This window comes from Bos taurus, chromosome 3 (assembly GCF_002263795.3).
Source record: "Bos taurus isolate L1 Dominette 01449 registration number 42190680 breed Hereford chromosome 3, ARS-UCD2.0, whole genome shotgun sequence".
Lineage (NCBI taxonomy): Eukaryota > Metazoa > Chordata > Mammalia > Artiodactyla > Bovidae > Bos > Bos taurus.
Genome location: NC_037330.1, coordinates 46,134,282 through 46,155,711, shown reverse-complemented (window position 1 = coordinate 46,155,711; position 21,430 = coordinate 46,134,282). Strand labels below are relative to the sequence as shown.

The following is a 21,430-nucleotide window of genomic DNA, read 5'->3' as shown; positions in this document are numbered from 1 at the left end:
GCCTAATCTAATTTTTCATATGTTAGAAATTTTTAACCAAGTTAAAGAGAATTGACTAGAATTCAGTAATTAGAGATTGTATACTTGATTTTTTATACATTATTTAACCAAACATCACCAATACATTATTTGCTAAGTGTAATAAAAGCTGCAGGGATGGACAGAAGACATCATTTTTTAGGTCATATTTCACATGATTACACTTTATAAGGCTGCTTAGACTCTCAAGGGTTAACACAATCTGGAGTAAATTAATGTTCTCACAATATAGCTATGTAGTTTAATATTTCTGATGTACACTCATAAGTCAATGGTCCCTTAAAGGCATTCTCTGAAGTAAAAGTAGTTTCTTTTGTGCAAGAATGTGGCATTGCCTCAACCAGACCTCCACAAACAACTAAAGTGAAAGGTAAAAACAAGTCTTTGGTGGTGAGTCCTTTGGCATCCTGTCCACCTTCACCAGCATCTTTACCAGTATTCTCAGTATGTATTTATTGGTGTTCCCATTAAGGAAGCACAAAGAGCTTTCATTAAAATCAGTGGTTGGGCTTCCTTGGTCGCTCAGTGGTAAAGAATCTACCAGCCAATGCAGGAGACATGAGTTCTATCCTCGATCCAGGAAGATCCCACATGCCGAGGAGCAACTAAGCTCGTGTGCCATAACTACTGAGCCTGTGCACTAGAGCCTAGGAGCCACAACTACTGAGCCCGTGTGCTGCAATAAGTCTGCACACAACTACAGGGCAGCCCTTAGTCACTGCAACTAGAGACAAGCCCTCACATCAATGAAGACCCAGCATAGCCAAGAGTTAGTAAGTAAACAGAAATAAATAAAAAAAAAAAAAACAATTAAAAAAATAAAATCGGTGGTTTTCTTTTCATCTTCTTCATTTCAGATGAAACTGGATTTATGTGTAACTAATGCTTTTGCATTCAACACCAAAATGTTTGTGGAAATGACTACTTGGTGCTCCCAAACCTAAAAATATCTTCCTCTGGATATTAGTATTCTTAGGGAAGAACATTCAATGCTGAAACTTCGGAATTCCATAACTGACATTTAAATACAAGGCAGAAAGTTAGGGCCATTTAGAAACTGAACATCAGAACCCTATTTCTATTTTAAAATATTTAGCAGTGACTTCTTCTTAGTCTGAATGTTTTAATCATTGAAAAAGGTGAACACAGTGGACAGGAGGATGCATGGAAAGAATACACACACACATACTTGTAAAAACATATCTTCAGCTATACTAAAAAGAAATTTCGAGAGTAAAGGTTAGAGGAAAGCATTTTTAGGGAATTTGTAACTTGAATCTTTTAGACAGACATATAGCTATCCTGGCATAATATAAATGACATGTTCAATATATATGAAGTTGATGGCTCCTTTACACACATGTTACTTTGAAGCAATAAAGAAATGTTGGGATTTTTTTTTTTCTTATTCAGTTGACCCTAGAGAGTAAAGGAAATTTGTGCTAAGCAGATAAATAATTTATTTCTAACTGCACTGTTAGAAGACTATCATTAACACTAAGGGGTAAAGTTTCAAAGTGGTACACAGGGATTTGGCCACATATTTGAATTGATATTAATGGACATCAAATGGCAAAATCCCAGAACACAGCTTTGAAAATTTAACCAGTTCCATTTAAAGGGCAACATTATTACACAGGTGTTAAAGAACATCAGCAAACCCTCAGTGGCATTTTAAAATGTTCTGTTAGGTCAATAAGATGTTTTCTACTTGATGTTTCCCTTCTTTTTCTAAAGCTTTTCTAATTTACCTAATGAACATGAAAACCTTTCAAACTAATAAAGGTATCTTTTTAAAAATTAAGAGTAATTATGTTCTCTAAGGAAATGTGATCCAAAAATGAAGAAATGGATCCTTCTGTTGCTGGGTAATAGTAAATTCAGTTTTAATTTCCATTATAAATTCTATTTGATTGGTTTTCTTAATAACTTGATTTAAATGAAATATAATCTACCTGTTCTCAGCATTTTTTATGGGGAGTAGGTTTTAAAAATGACTTTTATCTGCCATGAAAGGTTTTTGGAAGGAAACTGAAGGTACATAAAAAGATCTTTCAAATTGTCATACAGAAATTTTTTTTAGTTTTAAAATGACAGAAATGAGGAAATAATAGATTCAATATAAAAATAAAACTTCTGGTCATATATATCAATACCACACAAGATTATACATATGTTAATCAAAATGCATAAAGATTTTCAGAATCATGACTATTGAGATAATTTTTTTTTTAATTTTGGCACTGCTATGGTAATTAATGATTTTAGATCAAAAACCAGGGAGGAAGAGGCCAGTTCAAGAAGCTCAAGGAATTAAAAGTAGACTCCATCCTAAAGGAAACAACAAGGTTTAAACTTAAAAAATTGAAATCCTATTAGCTTAAATTAACTAATAGGAAACATGCAATTTAAATTAAGTCTTCATCTACATGGGATAACCAGATGGGCCTGATGGGGAATTCAGTTACATCAAGCGTTTCCATTTCAAATGTGTAGGATATGCCAAGGAAAGTTAGCCATCCTGAATCCCCACATTTTGAAAAAAGCTGCAGGTTCAAACAAAGAAACAAACAAATGTGAACCAGACCTGTGAGTTCCAACACTGATGCCAAGACATGTACCATTAAGAAAACTTTGCATTCATTTAAACATCATATATTTTATAATTACTCCTAGAAAGAAGGGAATTTGAAGATGAACTAGTTACAGTATCAAAGAAACAACAGGCTCAACTGCTTAGGTTAAAATTCTAGCTCCACTATTTACAAGCTGTGTAATCTTATGAAAATTTCTTAATCTTTTAATCTATAAAATAATAAAATTTTAATAACTTCACAGAGCTGTTCTGAGGATTATATATATATATATAAAGGGCTAGCTCATGATAAAGATTATATGTGTGTGCTAAGTCGCTTCAGGTGTGTCTGACTCTTTGCCACCTCATAGACTGTAGCCTGCCAGGCTCCTCTGTCCACAGGATTCTCCAGGCTAGAATACGAAAGTGGGTTGCCATTTCCTCCTCCAGGGGATCTTCCTGACCCAGGTGTTGAACCTGGGTCTCTGGTATTGCAAACTGATTGAGTCACCAGGGAGGTGCCAAATATTATACAAATGTTTGCTATTATAACCTGTACTACCCTAAAAGGACAACTGATTTCAGAGGGAGCATTTCTTTAGCTTACTTTGTGCCTTCTAGGTTGTTGCTGTGTGCTTAGTAATGCAATTTTTTTTTATTGTAGACAAAAGCATGATGCCTAGGATGATGAAACTTTATAACCTCTGCTCCCTTAGAAGAACCATCTTCTGCTTCTTTTCCCCATCTCTATTGAGTGATGTCATGATGCTGGTAGGATTAACTGACTCCAAAGCTAAAAATTTCAAACACAGACATCCATATATTACATTTTTTTTTTTTTGAGAATCAGAAGGTCCATGCCCTAAATCAATATGCAAAACTTTTAACAACATCAGAACTTGAGCTTATTTGTGAGAAGTAAGCAGAACTTTACTTAGCATGACTAAATCCTTGAAGAGAAAAGACTTTTTTAATGGGCAAGATAGTGTAGAACATATGCTAATTTTGGATAACTGAAATTTTGAATAATTGAGTTTAATTCTGTTTGTTTTTGCCTTAATCATTTGACTTCTAGGACAGCTACTGTTACAGAATTAATTGTTAGAGCTAAGTCCACAATAAACTCCCTGATAATAGCTCTAGCTGGCAATAAAACAGAAATTGGGTTATAATACTCACTCGTGCTCACTGTGTATACAAAAAGAAAATGTAGTTTTAATTTGCTTACATTAATTAAAATATAATGAATTAAGTGGATAACAAATTCATTAGAAATTGAACTTTGACTTCCTAATTGTTAACAGTTTTAACATCACACAGAAGAAAGAAAATAGTAGCAAATCTAAACTTTCAAGAATTTAGGAGTTGAGAGATTGATTTTTATAAAACACATAAATCAAGCACCAAAAATGTATATTTTAAAACAACTTTAAAATGTTAATGAACCTAATGTACTGATAAATATGTAAAGCACAACTAATTAAAAATACATCTCTACACATGGATTAAAGTCCCCTGAGAAAATTAGCATAATTCAACCAGAAACTGAAGTACTAGAAGGATCAGGGTTATATCAAGAGATGTGAAATCTAAACAGGAGAAATGGGAGAGAGAAAACCAGTTGTTTTATATTGTTATTTCAGGCTTATTGTAAAACTAAAATTTTTCTTATGAGATGTTTTAATTTTGTTAAGTATTTCAAGAAAATTTCCCCCAGTCTTTATATCTTTATAACTGTTTATCTGCTTTATAACATATTCAATATGTTCATAGTCAATTCATATTCAATAATTTGGTACCTAGAATGTGCTAGACATTTTATTTTAAAGCAATAGAATTAATACTATTTACCAAAGAAGGGGACATTTACCTCTCTGGGTGCTTGCTCATGAAGTGATTTCCAAATTCCCTGATACTAGACAGGGAGACCGGGGCTTCATATACAGCGTGAGTTTTAACCCTTGCAGTGCTGGGCAGGTAGATGCTATCATGTATGTGAAGAAAGGGTAGTTCAACCTGAATAAAACTTGTTTGATGTCGCAGTTTAAAAGTTTAAAGATCAAATCTCTGTGTGGAGCCCGTACTTTTGAACTGAGAGCTGACAGTGCAGCTTATGATGAGCATCACCTTCAGAAAGCCAGTATCAGTTCTGCCTGGGGTCCAATGCTCAGTTTCGAAAGTCCACCCAAGTAGGTGTAAGTCTTGACTCTATTACTTTACACAATTGTGACTTTGAGCAAGCTCCTCAGCTTCCTAGAACATCAGTTTTTGGTATCGGTGAAACAGGAACATCAACAACAACAATATCATAGCAACTTGGGGACTATTACATGATACAGTTTGTGGAAAGCATTCAGTCCAGTGCCTGGTTTGTAGTGTATAAAGGTTGATATTACTACTGAAGTCACAGAAAGTTGACCAGAGAAATAAGCATTCACTAGAAACATGTGTGGTTAAACACTTAATACTTAAGGGGTGTTAGTTAATATTCTAGACAGTAAATTTGGAGATCCTAAGTCATTTCATTTCCAAAAAATATAGTTTAAGTCTATGATTGCAAATGCATTTATTTGTGTGATGAACTTTTATTAGATTTATAATACAATTGCAATATCTAAAGGTATATGTCTTATCCTGAAACCCCATTTTGAGAAATATAATCCATTAGTGCATAGATAAAAAGTTACATGCACAAAAATGTTCCTTGAAATACTGTTTTATATAACAAAACAGTGAAAAACAACCTAAATAATCACTAGTAGTTACGCTAGAAAATAAATTATAGTTCATTCATGTGATGCTGCAGGAAACCTTTAAAATTGACATGGAAATATGTCTAGGATACATAGTTATGTGTTAAATCACAAGTAACAGAACAATATATAGGGTGTGGTCCCATTTTAGGTAAAGAAAAAATATGATTACACTTAGTATGTGGACATGTAAATGCACAGAATACTGTGTTTTAAACTGCTACATTATCTCTGGGGAAACAGGCTGAAGAACTTTCAAGTTTGATATCTGTACTTCCATATTATTTGATTCTCTTAGGTAAGAAAGTGTCATTCACTTCTGCAATGAAAAATGACCTTTTTTTATAATGTGTCTAAAACAATACAGGAATAGGCATTTTCAGATTCTGTGCTGTGAAACTTTTATGTACAAGATGTGCAGTGCTTCTATTCTCTGTACCTTCAGAAGAGCACTTTTGGTTCTATATCTAATATTTTAAGTAAAATATTAACAGAATATATCCAAAATAGGGTGAACAGGATGACTGTGATCTCTGTCCCTGTCTTTCTTTCACAGACACACACACATAATGAGATGGAACCAGAGCTAGAAAAAGCATATAAATAGTTTTGTTTGGAATCAAAGGGTAAGCAAAATCAGTAAAGTTAAATTTCAGTAAAGCTAATTGTCAGTTTTATGAAGTAGTTTAGGCTACAGTGATTTAGCAGAATACAAGAAAGCAAGAAAATGTATCACACTTATATCAATTAAGGATACTGAGTTCTATTACTAAAGTATGCAATTTTAATTTTAACAATATCTGTCAAAATAAATTCTATCCCCATAATTTAAGATGTATATATGTATATATATACACACACATACATACATATATTATATGCAAATAGTTTATTATGTAAAGAATTCCATTGTTTTGGCTACAATAAAATTAATTTTTAAATAAAAATTTTAAACAATAATATGCATATGTGTGGTGTATAAAATGGCTGAAAGAATTAATAATCTAATGGTTGTCTTCAAGTATTTAAGAGGTAATCATGAAGAAAGATTCCATCTATGTTTTTTCTCAAAAGATAACTAGAACCAATGGTTAAGCACACACTTTTGGTTTTATTATTATTTTTTATCATTAATATCATTAAAATTTGCCAATTGCAAATTCAGCAACAGAAGTAGCTACATTGCTATGCCCCTATCACTTGAAACTAAATGGGTATTTGGCAGGTAGTGGCCATTTGAAAAGACCTCTGTACCATAGAAAATATTGGATTATATGATCTCTTCCAATTAAAAATTCCAGGATACTATGAACCTTGTCATGGTATTTTAAGGAGTAATTTTATATGCTCTGTGGTTTCCCAATAGATACCAGTGATGAAGCTAACATATAAAAGGATTGATTATAAGTGAAAGTCAAATTTTAACATTCAATGCATTCAATATGGGCTTCCCTGGTGGCTCAGATGGTAAAGCGTCCACCTACAAAGTGGGAGACCTGGGTTCGATCCCTGGATTGGGAAGATCCCCTGGAGAAGGATAAGTCAAATATACTTCAATAAATTTTTAAAAAAATAAGACTAAATTTTATAACTAATTTTGTAACTAATAAAGAATTGTTGTCCACATATGATAAAAGCAAGAATACAAGTATAATTGTCGGTTAGGAATTAGATAGAAACAATAGTAATTTATGATCCAGCTTGCCTAGGAAGTCCCAGTTTGTCACACCTATATTTATTTGGAATTACATGATGCAATGATAAATACCATCCCCTTTCACTCAAAAAGCACCTAGTTTGGATTACAAATTATAATGAAATTGTATTTAGGGATTATAGCACAAAGATAATTATGGAAGCAAATGAAATTTGATTTAGAACAAAATCATAATCTATGAAAAATTAGGAACTGACTACACTGTCCAAGACTCAAAGGATGGCATGAAGAGACACATTTCCTTGAATTTATTACTAGAAGGAAAAATATAGAGTATTTATATGTGATATCTGGGCATAATTATTCTATATGTTCTTTCTATTTTCAACCTGTAGGTGGCCACCACAAGCTACACTTATTAAACAACTCATTAGTAGCATTTTCAATACTGTCCTCTTCAGATAATTAGCAATTTATTTAAATAACCAATTTCTGTAGAAATAATTGCCATGAAATGCCCTGAACCTACTTTTTTATAAACTATAATAAAAGTGTTAAGATAATCCCTGACATTTGCAAATGCCATTAGTTCACCTTTCCTTTTGATAGTGCTATGGCATTATGCTTAAACAATTACCCGATAACACAGCGGTTTAATGAAACAGTACAGTAAGCACATTCTTCAATATGGTCAGCAAGGACATTCAGATTTAGAAAGAAATTCAGCATGCAGACATGTTAACATTGAGTAAAGACACACAGACAAAAGAAAAAAGTACTGAAATAAGTACATTGCTGCTATTTCCAACTTGGTTAGTTTTCATAGTAGATGCTACAACATATGTATTCTCTTTGGAAACAAGAATGGAAAGTTTTGCAAATTGGTTCATGCAATTGGCTGGTGTTAATTAAAATCATGTGAATCTATGAATATGCAAAATATACTCACCATATTATTTGTTCAGTAACCTCTACACAAGAGAAATAAGTAGAGAATTTTTCTTACTCTCATTTTTAAAATATTTAAGTATATTTTTACTTACAAAATGATGCAAATTTTCAAAGCAGAGTTATCAAGAAAAACTATGAACCGCTTTTACATCTCAGCTGGTATTTAGCATTTAAAATGGACCAGGGTTTGGATCTCAGCTTCTTCCTTGTTATTCAGCTCCCTATTCTAAGACCTACTGATAAGGGCTCATGGTGTGTTTCTGAGTCACCAGAGATAAAACTCTCTGAGACTGTCACAATTTTTAAGCTGTAGGCCTTCAATATGATAAAACCGGACTAGAATTCAAAACCAATGGCTGTATCATTTTATAGCAAAAAGAAAATACTCCTAAGGGTCTACTGAATACCAGGTGCTCTACTAAGACTAGAGATTTCTTCAAGAAAATCAGAGATACCAAGCGAACATTTCATGCAAAGATGGGCTCAATAAGGGACAGAAACGGTATGGACCTAACAGAAGCAGAAAAGATTAAGAAGAGGTGACAAGAATGCACAGAAGAACTATACAAAATAGATCTTCATGACCCAGATAACCACAATGGTGTGATCACTCACCTAGACCAGGTGTCTTGGAGTCCAAAGTCAAATGGGCTTTAGGAAACCACTACGAACAAAGCTAGTAGAGGTGATGGAATTCCAGCTGAGCTATTTCAGATCCTAAAAGATGATGCTGTTAAAGTGCTGCACTCAATATGCCAGCAAATTTGGAAAACTCAGCAGTGGCCACAGGACTCGAAAAGGCCAGTTTTCATTCCAATCCCAAAGAAAGGCAATGCCAAAGAATGCTCAAACTACCACACAATTGCACTCATCCCACACTCTAGCAAAGTAATGCTCAAAATTCTCTTTTGTTGAAGTGAGGCTTCAATAGTATGTGAACTGAGAACTTCCAGATGTTCAAGCTGGATTTAGAAAAGCCAGAGGAACTAGAGATCAAATTGCCAACATCCATTGAATCATAGAAAAAGCAAAAGAATTCCAGAAAAAACATCTACTTTTGCTTTATTGACTATGCCAAAGCCTTTGACTGTGTGGATCACAATAAACTGTGGAAAATTCTGAAAGAGATGGGAATACCAGACCACCTGACCTTCCTCTTAAGAAGTCTGTGTGCAGGTCAGGAAGCAACAGTTAGAACTGGACATGGAACAATAAACTGGTTCCAAATCGGGAAAGGAGTATGTCAAGGCTGTATATTGTCACCCTGCTTATTTAACTTATATACAGAGTACATCATGTGAAATGCTGGGCTGGATGAAGCACAAGCTGGAATCAAGACTGCTAGGAGAAATATCAATAACCTCAGATATGTAGATGACACCACCCTTATGTCAGAAAGTGAAGAAGAACTAAAGAGCCTCTTAATGACAGTGAAAGAGGAGAGTGAAAAAGTTGGCTTAAAACTCAACATTCAAAAAACTAAGATCATGGCATCTGGTCCCACCACTTCATGGCAAATAGGGAAACAATGGAAACAGTGACACTTTATTTTCTTGGGCTCCAAAATCACTGCAGATGGTGACTACAACCATGAAATTAGATGATGCTTGCTCCTTGGAAGAAAAGCTATGACCAACCTAGACAGCATATTAGAAAGCAAACATTACTTCGCCATGAAAGGTCTGTCTAGTCAAAGCTATGTCTTTTCCAGTGGTCATGTATGGATATGAGAGTTGGATCATAAAGAAGGCTGAGCGATGAAGAATTGATGCTTTTGAACTGTGGTGTTGGAGAAGACTCTTGAGAGTCCCCTGGACTGCAAGGAGATCCAACCAGTCCATCCTCAAGGAAATAAGTCCTGAATATTCATTGGAAAGACTGATGCTGAAACTGAAGGTCCAATACGTTGGCCACCTAATGCAAAGAACTGAATCACTGAAAAAGACCCTGATGCTGGGAAAGACTGAAGGTAGGAGGAGAAGGGGACAACAGAGGATGAGATGGTTGGATGGCATCACAGACTCGATGGACATGAGTTTGAGCAAGCTCTAGGAGTTGGTGATGGACAGGGAGGCCTGGTGTTGTATAGTCCCTGGTGTCGCAGAGAGTTGGACATGACTGAGCGACTGAACTAAACTGAACTACTAAGTTGGCTCAGATCGTAAAGAATCTGCCTGCAAATCAGGAGACCTGGGATTGGGAAGATTCCAGATCTTCCCAACTGGGATTGGGATTTGATCCCTGAATTGGAAAGATCCACTCTAGAAGGGAATGGCAACTCACTCCAGTATTCTTGACTGGAGAATTCCATGGACAGAAGAGCCTGGCTACCGTCCATGGGTTTGCAAAGAGTTGTACCTAACTGAGTGACTAACATTTTCACTTTCACTACTAAGTTACTTACACATTATTTCTATCTTCACAACAAGTTGTATATGCATTATTCCCCCTGTACAGATGAAGAAATTCAGAAAAGTTAAATACCAAATGTACATAAGAAAGACAGGGTCATGTAGTGAAGTAACACATTATAGCAATAAAATAATTAGTTCACAATGTGACCATAAAATACATTGATAGGTTTGAATTTGAGGGTTTTTCTTTATTTCCAGATTACCATATCCTTCTGTCTCTTTTGTTTAAGTACTTCTGGCAGTGCTATAAACCTGTAAATACAACAAATTTACCTATATATATATAAATATATGACTATTTAAAAATACACATATTTCCTTGGTGAAGAGATTCGGAACCATGAGTTAGCAAATTTGGTGTATAAATATTTCTCATTTGATTTGCTTAAGAATGTTCAGGACAAATGTTATGAAACCACATAAAAATCTCACAGTCTATGTGTGTTCAAAAATGGTTATTTGAAGAAGAGAAAGAGGAAGTTTAAAATGATGGTAATGCTGATAATTAGAAGTAGGCTTTGCTCTTGGAGACCCAGGACATTTAAAAATGAGCCTTTTTCTGAAGACATAAAAAATAACAAAAAGAGTTCTCACATTCGTTAGGATCATATTATCTCTTTCTTTGGAATGTCATATATTTCTTTCCTCTCTGAAATTCTGTACTCAGTTTACACTGTGGGTGTTTCCATGGTCAGGGTGTCCATGGTCGCACCTGCTCTACCGTCAAAATTTTCCTTTTATTCTCGTTCTTTTTATTTGACAATGAATTACCAGTGTAAATTTCTGTGCCCTATGATAAGGCTGTATTTCTCACAGCCTGATGAAACCCAGGTTGTACAGCAAGCACTGAAGTTTTTGTTCTCTTCTCTGGGGTGGACACCTCTCAAAGATAATAATGGACTTAAATTTTTTTTCTTATTGAAGTATAGTTAATTTATAATAATATATTAATTTCAGGTGTACAGCACAATGATTCAGTATTTTCACAGACTATACTCCATTGAATGTTATCACGAGAGCATAGCTTAGTTTCCTGTGCTATACAATACATCCTTGTTGCTTAGCTATTTTATACACAGTAGTTTGTATCTCTTAATCTCATTCTCCTATTTCGTCCCGCCGTTCCCTCTCTTCATCAGAAACCACTAGCTTGTTTTTATATTGTGAGTCTGTTTCTGTTTTGCATATATTCATTTGTAATATATTTTAGATTCCACATAAAAGTGATATACAATATTTGTTTTTCTCTGACTTATTTCAATAAATAAAATGTTCTCTATCTCTATCTACATTGCTGCAAATGGCAGGATTTCATTTTTTATGGCTGAGTAGTAATCCACTGTGTATATACCACCTTTTTATCCATTAGTCTACTGATGGGCATTTGGGCTGCTTCCATATCTTGGCTATTATAAATAGTGCTGCTATAAACACTGGATGCATGTATATTTTTGAATTAATGTTTTCATTTGCTTCAGATGTGTACCCAGGAGTGGAATTGCTGGATCAATTCCATGGGGTTGCAAAGAGTCGGACACGACTGAGTGACTTCACATTCACTTTTCACTTTCATGCACTGGAGAAGGAAATGGCAACCCACTCCAGTGTTCTTGCCTGGAGAATCCCAGGGATGGGGGAACCTGGTGGGCTACAGTCTCTGGGGTCGCACAGAGTCGGCCACAACTGAAGTGACTTAGCATAGCATGGTAGTCTTGTTTTTAGCTTTTTGGAGAAACTCCATAATAGCTGTAGCAATTTACTACTCCATAGTAGCTTTACCAATTTACATTCCCACCAACAGGTACAAGGGTTCCCTTTTCCCCACATTCTTTCCAACATTTGTTATCCATAGACTTTTTGATGATAGGTGTTCTGACATATGTTTAAAAATAATAATGTGGACAAGGTCATCTCCAGCTGGACTCTATCAGAACCCTTTGAGGACCAATGCTCCTGTAAACTGACTAGGCACTTTGGAAAGTAGGAGCTCTACTCACCAATATTTGCTCTACTGATCAGTAATTGCCCTCTCAACTAACTGACAGTAAAATTTCTTCCTACATTTCAATAGGGTAAAAAATGAGAAATCATTGTTAGTCAAAATTATTTCTTGTACCTAGTATGATGTCAGTTGCTAAAAGGCAGCAATAAAAGTATTTCCTCTCATTGAGCTTATGAGACTAAGTAGCTATAATGAAGACATGGGCAACACATGTTCACATTCTGATTATCTGAACCAGACTGAAGAAGTGTTGAAACTCAGAATAGGATGATCCAGGAAGACTGAAGTGGTTCAGAAAGGCTTTATGAGAGATGCAGGATACCAGCTAGGCTCTTGAGAGACGAGTAGGTAGGTTTGGGGTTCAGAACTAGGATATTTCAAATTCTGGCAAGGGTTGGGGACAAGGTGGGCAAAACTGCAGTTACAGTAATGAATAATTCATGTTTCTGAGACTGTTACATTAATAACAAAACTAAAGTAGCCTCTCAGGTTGGGGAACCATATACAATGAGTTTGGGTTGCATGGGGGTGTTGCCTGGTAAGCAGAGGGCAACACCCCCACTCCCCAGATATTGCTATGAATTTCTATACGATACTTTATTTTAAAACCTGATTTTTAAACTACTGAGTTGGCATGAGAATTTTTGAATTCTTATGAATGTCTGAAAAAAAGATATAATAAAATGAAAGAAGCCCAGATTTATCTCATTGCTAATGAAAAATATTTCTCCAAGGAAACTAAACAGAATATATAGTCTATGTAGTAGCTCAGATGGTAAAAGGATCTGCCTGCAATGCAGGAGATCCGGGTTTGATCCCTGGTTTGGGAAGACCCCTGGAAAAGGAAATGGCAACCCACTGCAGTATTCTTGCCTGGAGAATTTCATGGACAGAGGAGCTTGTGGGCTACAATCCATGGGGTCACAAAGAGTCAGACAGGACTGAGTGACAAACACACACACATGTCCCTGGTTGTAGCCTTTATATAGATCATAAGGATCTTTGTAGTCTGATTTTAAAAGTATGTATACCTGTGATGTATTCATTTTGATATTTGGCAAAACTAATACAATTATGTAAAGTTTAAAAATAAAATAAAATTAAAAAAAATAAGAAAATAAAAGTAATAGGATTTTTATCCATCAGAAGTTGCAATTAAAATTAAAATAATGTTTCTTCTTTTTACAACTTAGGAAGCTTGTGTAATGGAAGAGTGTACAAGTTCCACTCCATTCAACAACTGTTACTAGTATCATACATTTTCATTTTCATAAATGCATTTATGGTCTTAAAAAACATCATAAATATTGCAGGAATCTGCAGCAAGCATTAAAACAGAGCACACGGTCAAGCAATTAGGAAAGGGAAAATAATTTAACATTACATTTCTTTACAAGATCTTCCAAACTATTACCTAGAGGCACTCTTACACTATGTTAGATCATGGGTGTATTCTGGAAACTTCTTTTATACCAGAGGGCAACTGGGGGCTTAAACTGGTCATCTAGCCTCAATATGTGCTTATCCATGTGTCCCCTGATATTTTAGTGCTTTGAACTATAAGCAAGGATGCTTCTCGGGCAAGTGAGTAGTTAGAAACCGGCAGCTATTTGGACAAACCATATACTGGGAAGGAACATCTAATGGACATAAACAGAACCATGTAAAAATCAAATAAGATAATCTATGTAAAGCAGGTACCTCTGTGACAAGCACATATGAAGTGCTTAGTAAGCAGTACCATCACAACAGATTTTTAAAACAATATAAATAAAGGACACTGTGAACAACTTTAGGCAAAAAATTAAACAACTACAATGAAATGGACAAATTCCAAGCAAACCATATCTAACCAAAAATAACAACAAAAAACAAAAAATAAAAATAAAAAACCTCATAACTATCACAGAAATTGAACTGGTAATAATAATGGTAATTATTATTATAATAATAAAACAATTGTAACAAGCAAACTGCAAGCCCAAATGGCTTCACTGGTAAATTCTATCAAACTTAAGGGCTTCCCTGGTGGCTCAGAGGTTAAAGTGTCTGCCTGCAATGCAGGAGACCTGGGTTTAATCCCTGGATTGGGAAGATCCCCTGGAGAAGGAAATGGCAACCCACTCCAGGATTCTTGCCTGGATAATCCCATGGAAGGAGGAGGCTGGTGGGTCCACGGGGTCCCAAAGAGTTGGACATGACTGAAAAGAATATCAACCTTATGGAAACAATTGCAGAAGACAGAACAAGAAGGAACAGTTCCCAACTCATTTTATGAGACCAGCATAATTCTGATACCAAAATCCAACAAATATACTAAAAGAAAATAAAATTGTAGGCCAATATTCTTCATTAATATAGACTCAAATGTCTTTAATAAAATTCTAGCAAACTGTCTTTGAAGAAGCTGATAAGTTAATTCTAAAATTTATATAAAAATACAAACTAGAATAACCAAAACAATTATGAAAAATAAAACACAATTCAAGGATGCTATTTCACTTCAGGACTTGCATAATATCCAGTATCATGATAACAGTATAAAAATATAGACCAGGATGGAATCCAAAAATAGTCACCACTATAAAGTCAATTGATTTTTGACCAAGTCACTAAGTTACTTCAGTAGGGGAAAGAAAAATCATTCTAACAAACAGTGCAGAACAACTGGATATTTGTAAGAAAAGGTGATCAAAAAAAAACCTTAGTTGCTCTCTTACTGTATACAAAATTTTTTTAAAGATTCAGAATGAATTAGGAAAACAAACAAACAAAACGTAGGAAAGTATCTCTATAACCTAGAGTTAAGCAAGATATTTTTGGAAAGATATTAAAACAAGTTACTAAATAATAAAAAATACTGAATTATTAGATTTTATAAAAAACAGTAAAGAAGCCAAAATCTACAAAAATTATTATATTCACATACATAAATTTAAAAAAGACCTTATATCTAAAGTGTATAAAGAGTTCCTAAAAAACGATAATTACAAGATGAGTAATAACTAAAATGAGCAAAACTTGATCAGACTTTTCTTTTTAAGACATATAAATGGACAATGAGTACAGGAAAGTTACCCCATGTTAGAGAAATACAAATCAAAACCCACATGAGCCTCCACTTCACACTTATTAGAAAATAGGGAGAAAGAAGACTGATAACACCAAACATTGACACAAATGTGGAACAAGTTGAACTCTCATATATAGCTAACTGGAGTACAAAATGGGAAAATCACTTTGGATAATTGTTTGAAATCTGTTTAAAAATTAAACATATATCTATCCTATGACTCAGCAATTTCACTCCTAAACATTTGCCCAGGAGAAATGAAAATAAGACTACAAAAGTGTACGTACAAGAATGTTTATAATAGCCCCAAACTGGAAACCACCCAAATGTCCATTAACAAGAGAATGGATAAACAAATTGTGGTCCATTAATTTAGTGAAAATTATCAGCAATAAAAAGGACTTGCCTACTAGTACCTACAACAATATAGATGGATATGAAAAATATGATAGCTGAGGAAATGAACCCAAAAAATACACACACACACACACACACACACAAACACAGAGTAGTAGGGGTGTAAAGAAGAGGGAGACAGAGAGAATGAATAAATTATTTCATTTATATGAAATTTAAGAATAGTTAAATAAATAAATAAATATATATATATATATATATATATATATATATATATAACTGATTGTCAAGCAGTACCAAGAGAATTTTCAGGTATGAAAGAAATATACTCTATTCTATTTCAAACTGTAGTTACTCCATGCATGCTCGGTCGCTCAGCAGTGTCTGACGCTTTGTGACCCCATGGACTGTATCCAGCCAAACTTCTCTATCCATGGGATTTTCTAAGGAGGAATACTGAAGTGGGTTGCAGTTTCCTCCTCCAGGGGATCTTCCTGACCCAGGGATTGAATATGTGTCTCCTGCACTGGCACATGGATTCTTTATCACTGAACCACCTGAGCCCCTGTAGTTACTAAAAATGTAGACAGTAGTTAGTGGTAATTTAGCTGAACACTTAATATTTGTGCCCTGTATCCTATATAAAATACACTTCATACAAAAAATAAAAAATATGTAAATATATATAAGAGGTAGCAAAAAGTGTCCATCTTAAAAGTAAACATCTCCCAGCTGGATCCACGTCTAAGAAGTTTTAGATGGTTAGATCACTCAAAGACTTCATTTTACAAAATATGAGAGCATCCTTCCCATTAGTGGGCAGAAGCTACATCTGAGAGAAAATGAATCTTACATTTTAAAAGTAAACAGGACTAAAGATCATATCTGCAGTACATTACGGAAGAGAAATATGGAGAACAAGACGACCCATCAGAAGTACTTTTTAAGATGTTCTTGGCCTCTTCAATGTTTGTAATCTTCATAAAATATTCTTGAAAGCAATGCTTTTAAAGATGCCATATACATCCTATGTAAGCATGTACACGAACAAATACACACCATCAGTGATGTTACTGATTGTTAAGAATAAAAATGAATGGAGTACCAAAGTGATGTAAATATAAAGACAGGTTTTATGGCCAGGCTATAGATCTAAAGCACAGCCCCTGAATTTGCCAGGCATGCTAAGCACTGCTTCATGTACAAAGACACAACTCCAGTAAGCTGCAAAGGCTGTTTGGCTTTTTGCTGACTGTTGTACTGAGTAAGACTCCAGAGCCAAATTTCAAAAATGTCATCAACTGATCATAAATATTGTTAACATATAATGAGAGTTTCTGTTTCTGCACTTTATGTCCAAATTGCTATTTAAGTATATCTTTACCTCTCCAAAACAAGACAGCGAGTGGTCGAGGGTGTTATTCCTATTAAAACCTTGTAATCATAAACTATCTTCCCAGCTGAATCTTTAAAGAATATTTGGCTTAGAGCTTATGTCAAGTCTATGATGGGTTTGAAACAAAAAACCCTCTCCCTATTTGCTGCTTTTCCAATCTTTTATGTTTTCTGATGAAATTTCAGGCTCTTGTCAAATTGAGGTCATTCCTTTGTCGATTGGCATGGCTATTTAGGCTGAATTGGCAAGTGTGCAACCCCGAATGATTCAACTCATTGCCAAATGGCATTTAGCTAACTTCTGCATGCATGAAAAGGAGACAGCCTATTATCAGGACCAACATGGTGGAAAAAGGATATATAGTCAGTATCTAATACACATATCTAAGCAGAAATGTGATGCATATGTTTTTCCTCATTCATAGATGCTCATTCAGTTTATATTGTTGCTGTAAGTGTTTCATCGTCCAAATGCTTAAATTGTGCATAATGATTTCAAATAGCATTGGACCACTCAGAATCGGGCATGGGCATCACAGATGTGCTAAATCCAGTTCCAGAGGCATGGTTAGAACACAGTTTCTATGCCTCAAGGGGAGAGACTTTTCTAAAGAGACTTTGCCAAAAGTGCTATATATTGTTTTTCTCAACAGAGCTCAAAGACTCTTTGTGATTGTGTAGTAGCTGACAGAAGTCATCGAGGACTATATCAATCTTTCTAATATTTTCAAGGATATCTGCAATGGGTATAACTAAGGCCAGCAGTCACAATATATTTCTCTTTTCTAACACTAATATTTGTTTTACTCTAGGCAATAAGAATTGTAATTGTCATTGCTGTTTAGTTGCTAAATTATGTGTGACTCTTTTGTGACCCTATGGACTGTAGCCCACCAGGCTCCTCTGTCCATGGGATTTCCTAGGCAAGGTCACTGGAGTGGGTTGCTATTTCCTTCTCTAGGGTATATTCCTGACCCAGGGATTGAACCTGCATCTCCTGCATTGCAGGAAGATTCTTGACCACCAGCAAGCCACCAGGGAAGCCCAAAGGCAATAAGAATAAAGTGTGAGAAATAGAATGCTCACAGGCAGTAAGTGGCTTGAAAAAGGTCTCCTGTTTACATTCTAGAAGATCATTTATTTATAAACTCCAAAATACAAATCATAAGATTCCCAGAGTTATTATTTACTAAAAGCTAAATTGTTACAGAACAGCTCTTAAGATTTGAAATTTTAAAATGGCAAACTATTAAAAAGTTTCAAGAAAAAATGATATGTGTCCCATATCTAGCACACACTGAACTAGAGAAACATATTTGAGATTGCCAAAAAAAGGGCTAGCACTCTAAAGACTGTAGGCAAACAAAATGCTAACAAGTTTAATTATTCACAATGGCACATTTATGGAGAGTATAATGCTGCAATCAATAATTACAAGCCCACACAAACAGCATTGTAATAATTCTACAAGGCATGTTCAGAAGTGAAATAATTTAGAATTTGAAATCAATAGCATTCATAGACATTGGAAAATGTCAAATGGAAAATGAATGTCAGTGTTTGTATTCTTTCTGGAACATTCTCACTACTTAGATTTTAGTCATTTCTTAAAAGATTTCCTAGTATCTAAAAGCAAAAGCAAACATTTGCCCAGTCATGTCTCAGTTAACTCTTCCAACAGATTCAGATTTGTCAGGGAGCTGTTTTATACACAGCAAAGTGTCACGTCTTCACGAGAATGCAAGTTAACCCCAGTTTTCCTCCTTTAGTCTTTGTTCCTTTTGGCTTCTTTCCCTTATGACCTTCTCAGCCTCCAGTTTCACTTTGTTAGCTTGTCAGAATAAAGGCTTTGGCATAAATACTTTCTACCATAAGATATTACTTTGGTAAATTTGTAAATTAAAATACTTCTTAAAAATAAAAGAAATTGTGTGATGGGCATATGGAAACTATGTACTATAATGTCAACTTTTCTGTTAATCCAAAATCATTTCAGAAAAAAAAAATGAGTTTAAAAGAAATCCCTTATACAGCACTTGGATTCTTCCTGCTCATACAAAAAATATCAGTTTGTCTATACTGTTTGGCAGAAATGAAGACACAAATTTGTGAATACTGGAAACAGTTTTTTTAAAAACATAACATTTATAACACAAGGAACTCTGCTCAATGTCATGTGGTGATCTGGAAAGGAGGGGAGTTTGGGGGAGAATGGCAACATGTTTATGCATGGTTGAGTCCCTTTGCTGTCCATCTGAAACTATCATATGTTGATGGCTATACTCCAATACAAAATAAAAAGTTTTTAAAAATTAAAAAAAATAGCATTTATAGTTGTTTTTATTAATTGCCATTTCCTATTAAGAGATAATAGTAATAATAATAACTGTCTTTTATTAAGCTGTCTAGGCAATGGCACCCCACTCCAGTACTCTTGCCTGGAAAATCCCATGGACGGAGGAGCCTGGTAGGCTGCAGTCCATGGGGTTGCTAAGAATCGGACACGACTGAGCGACTTCACTTTCTCTTTTCACTTTCATGCATTGCAGAAGGAAATGGCAACCCACTCCAGTGTTCTTGCCTGGAGAATCCCAGGAACAGGGAAGCCTGGTGGGCTGCCGTCTATGGGGTCACACAGAGTCGGACACGACTGAAGTGACTTAGCATAGCATAGCATAGTAGCAGCAGTATATATAAAGTTCCATCTAGTCAAGGCTATGGTTTTTCCAGTGGTCATGTATGGATATGAGAGTTGGACTGTGAAGAAAGCTGAGCACCAAAGAACTGATGCTTTTGAACTGTGGTGTTGGAGAAGACTCTTGAGAGTCCCTTGGACAGCAAGGAGATCCAACCAGTCCATCCTAAAGGAGATCAGTCCTGGGTGTTCATTGGAAGGACTGATGTTGAAGCTGAAACTCCAATACTTTGGCCACCTGATGCAAAGAGCTGACTCATTGGAAAAGACCCTGATGCCGGGAAAGATTGAGGGCAGAAGGAGAAGGGGATGACAGAGGATGAGATGGTTGGATGGCATCGCCAACTCAATGGACATGGGTTTGAGTGGACTCTGGGAGCTGGTGATGGACAGGGAGGCCTGGCGTGCTGCTGTTCATGGGGTCACAAAGAGTCAGACATGACTGAGCGACTGAACTAAACTGAGTATATATAAAGCACTCTATTAAGGTTTTTACTTAAACAGTTTCATTTAATTTTCAGCAAACCCTTAGGAGTTTTTACTTTAGATGCTCAAAGAGGTTAAATATCCCTCCCTTGTAATAAGAGAAAGATCTTAGATCCCAATCAAATCTGTTGACTCCTAAATTAGTGCCACTTTCCACATTGCCTCACTTCAAAAAGTTAGCATTCTTGTACTTATGCTCATACTAGTATGATTCCAGGCACCATTCTAGGTTACACATTTGAAAGAGTGCTCAAAAATAACCCTGAAAACAAGCTGCTATTTGTCCTAAAAACAAAAGGAAACACCTGACATTTTCTAGTAAAAGCTGTTCTAGTTATGAAAACATTTCACTATCTATTCTTTGCTGACACTTCTTCAGGTTACTTTAAAAAAGGATGTATTTAGCCTTTGTTCATTAATAGACTGATGTCCAATCACCTTGAGATTCACCAAATTATCTATCAAATGAAAAAGAAAAAGCAGAAAATTTAATTTCAGATTACTCCAGAAACTATGGTAACCAGACTGTTTGGCAGTCAAAGGGTGGAAAAACCAGATTAGATAGATGGATATATTTACATATTCACTTTTACATTAAACAGAGTGGATGACACATCCCTGTATAAAACCTATTATTTAAGCACTTCAAGTGAAAAGTGTTAAAATAAATGGCTCATGACTTATGAAGTGTTAAAATAAACGTTTATTTCAACACTATACATGTCATAAGCCATTTATTTCAACACTTTCTACTTCAGAAGATTCACTCAGACAAAAGGGAAAGATTTCCTTTGCTAAGATATGTCAAGAGGCCAAAACACAGAGGCTAAAATCGGAGTTTCAGTGCTAGAGTCCTTGGTTTGGAAAGGCTAGATCAGAAGATGTGATGGGAGTTTTGATGCTTCATACCTGGGAAAAGCTTTCAGAATGTGGTACACAGCATCACCTACAGTGGCTTCATTTAGACATCACATTTATTTAAACCAATTTTGAGACTTCAAGGCCTGCCTGAGCATCAAATTACAAATGAAAC

At 35.2% G+C, this 21,430-nt stretch overlaps 1 protein-coding gene across 1 annotated transcript in view; it reads right to left on the bottom strand.

Annotated features, from left to right (window-relative positions):
- The window catches only part of DPYD (dihydropyrimidine dehydrogenase), a 922,445-nt gene that overhangs the window by 175,070 nt on the left and 725,945 nt on the right, over positions 1–21,430 (bottom strand).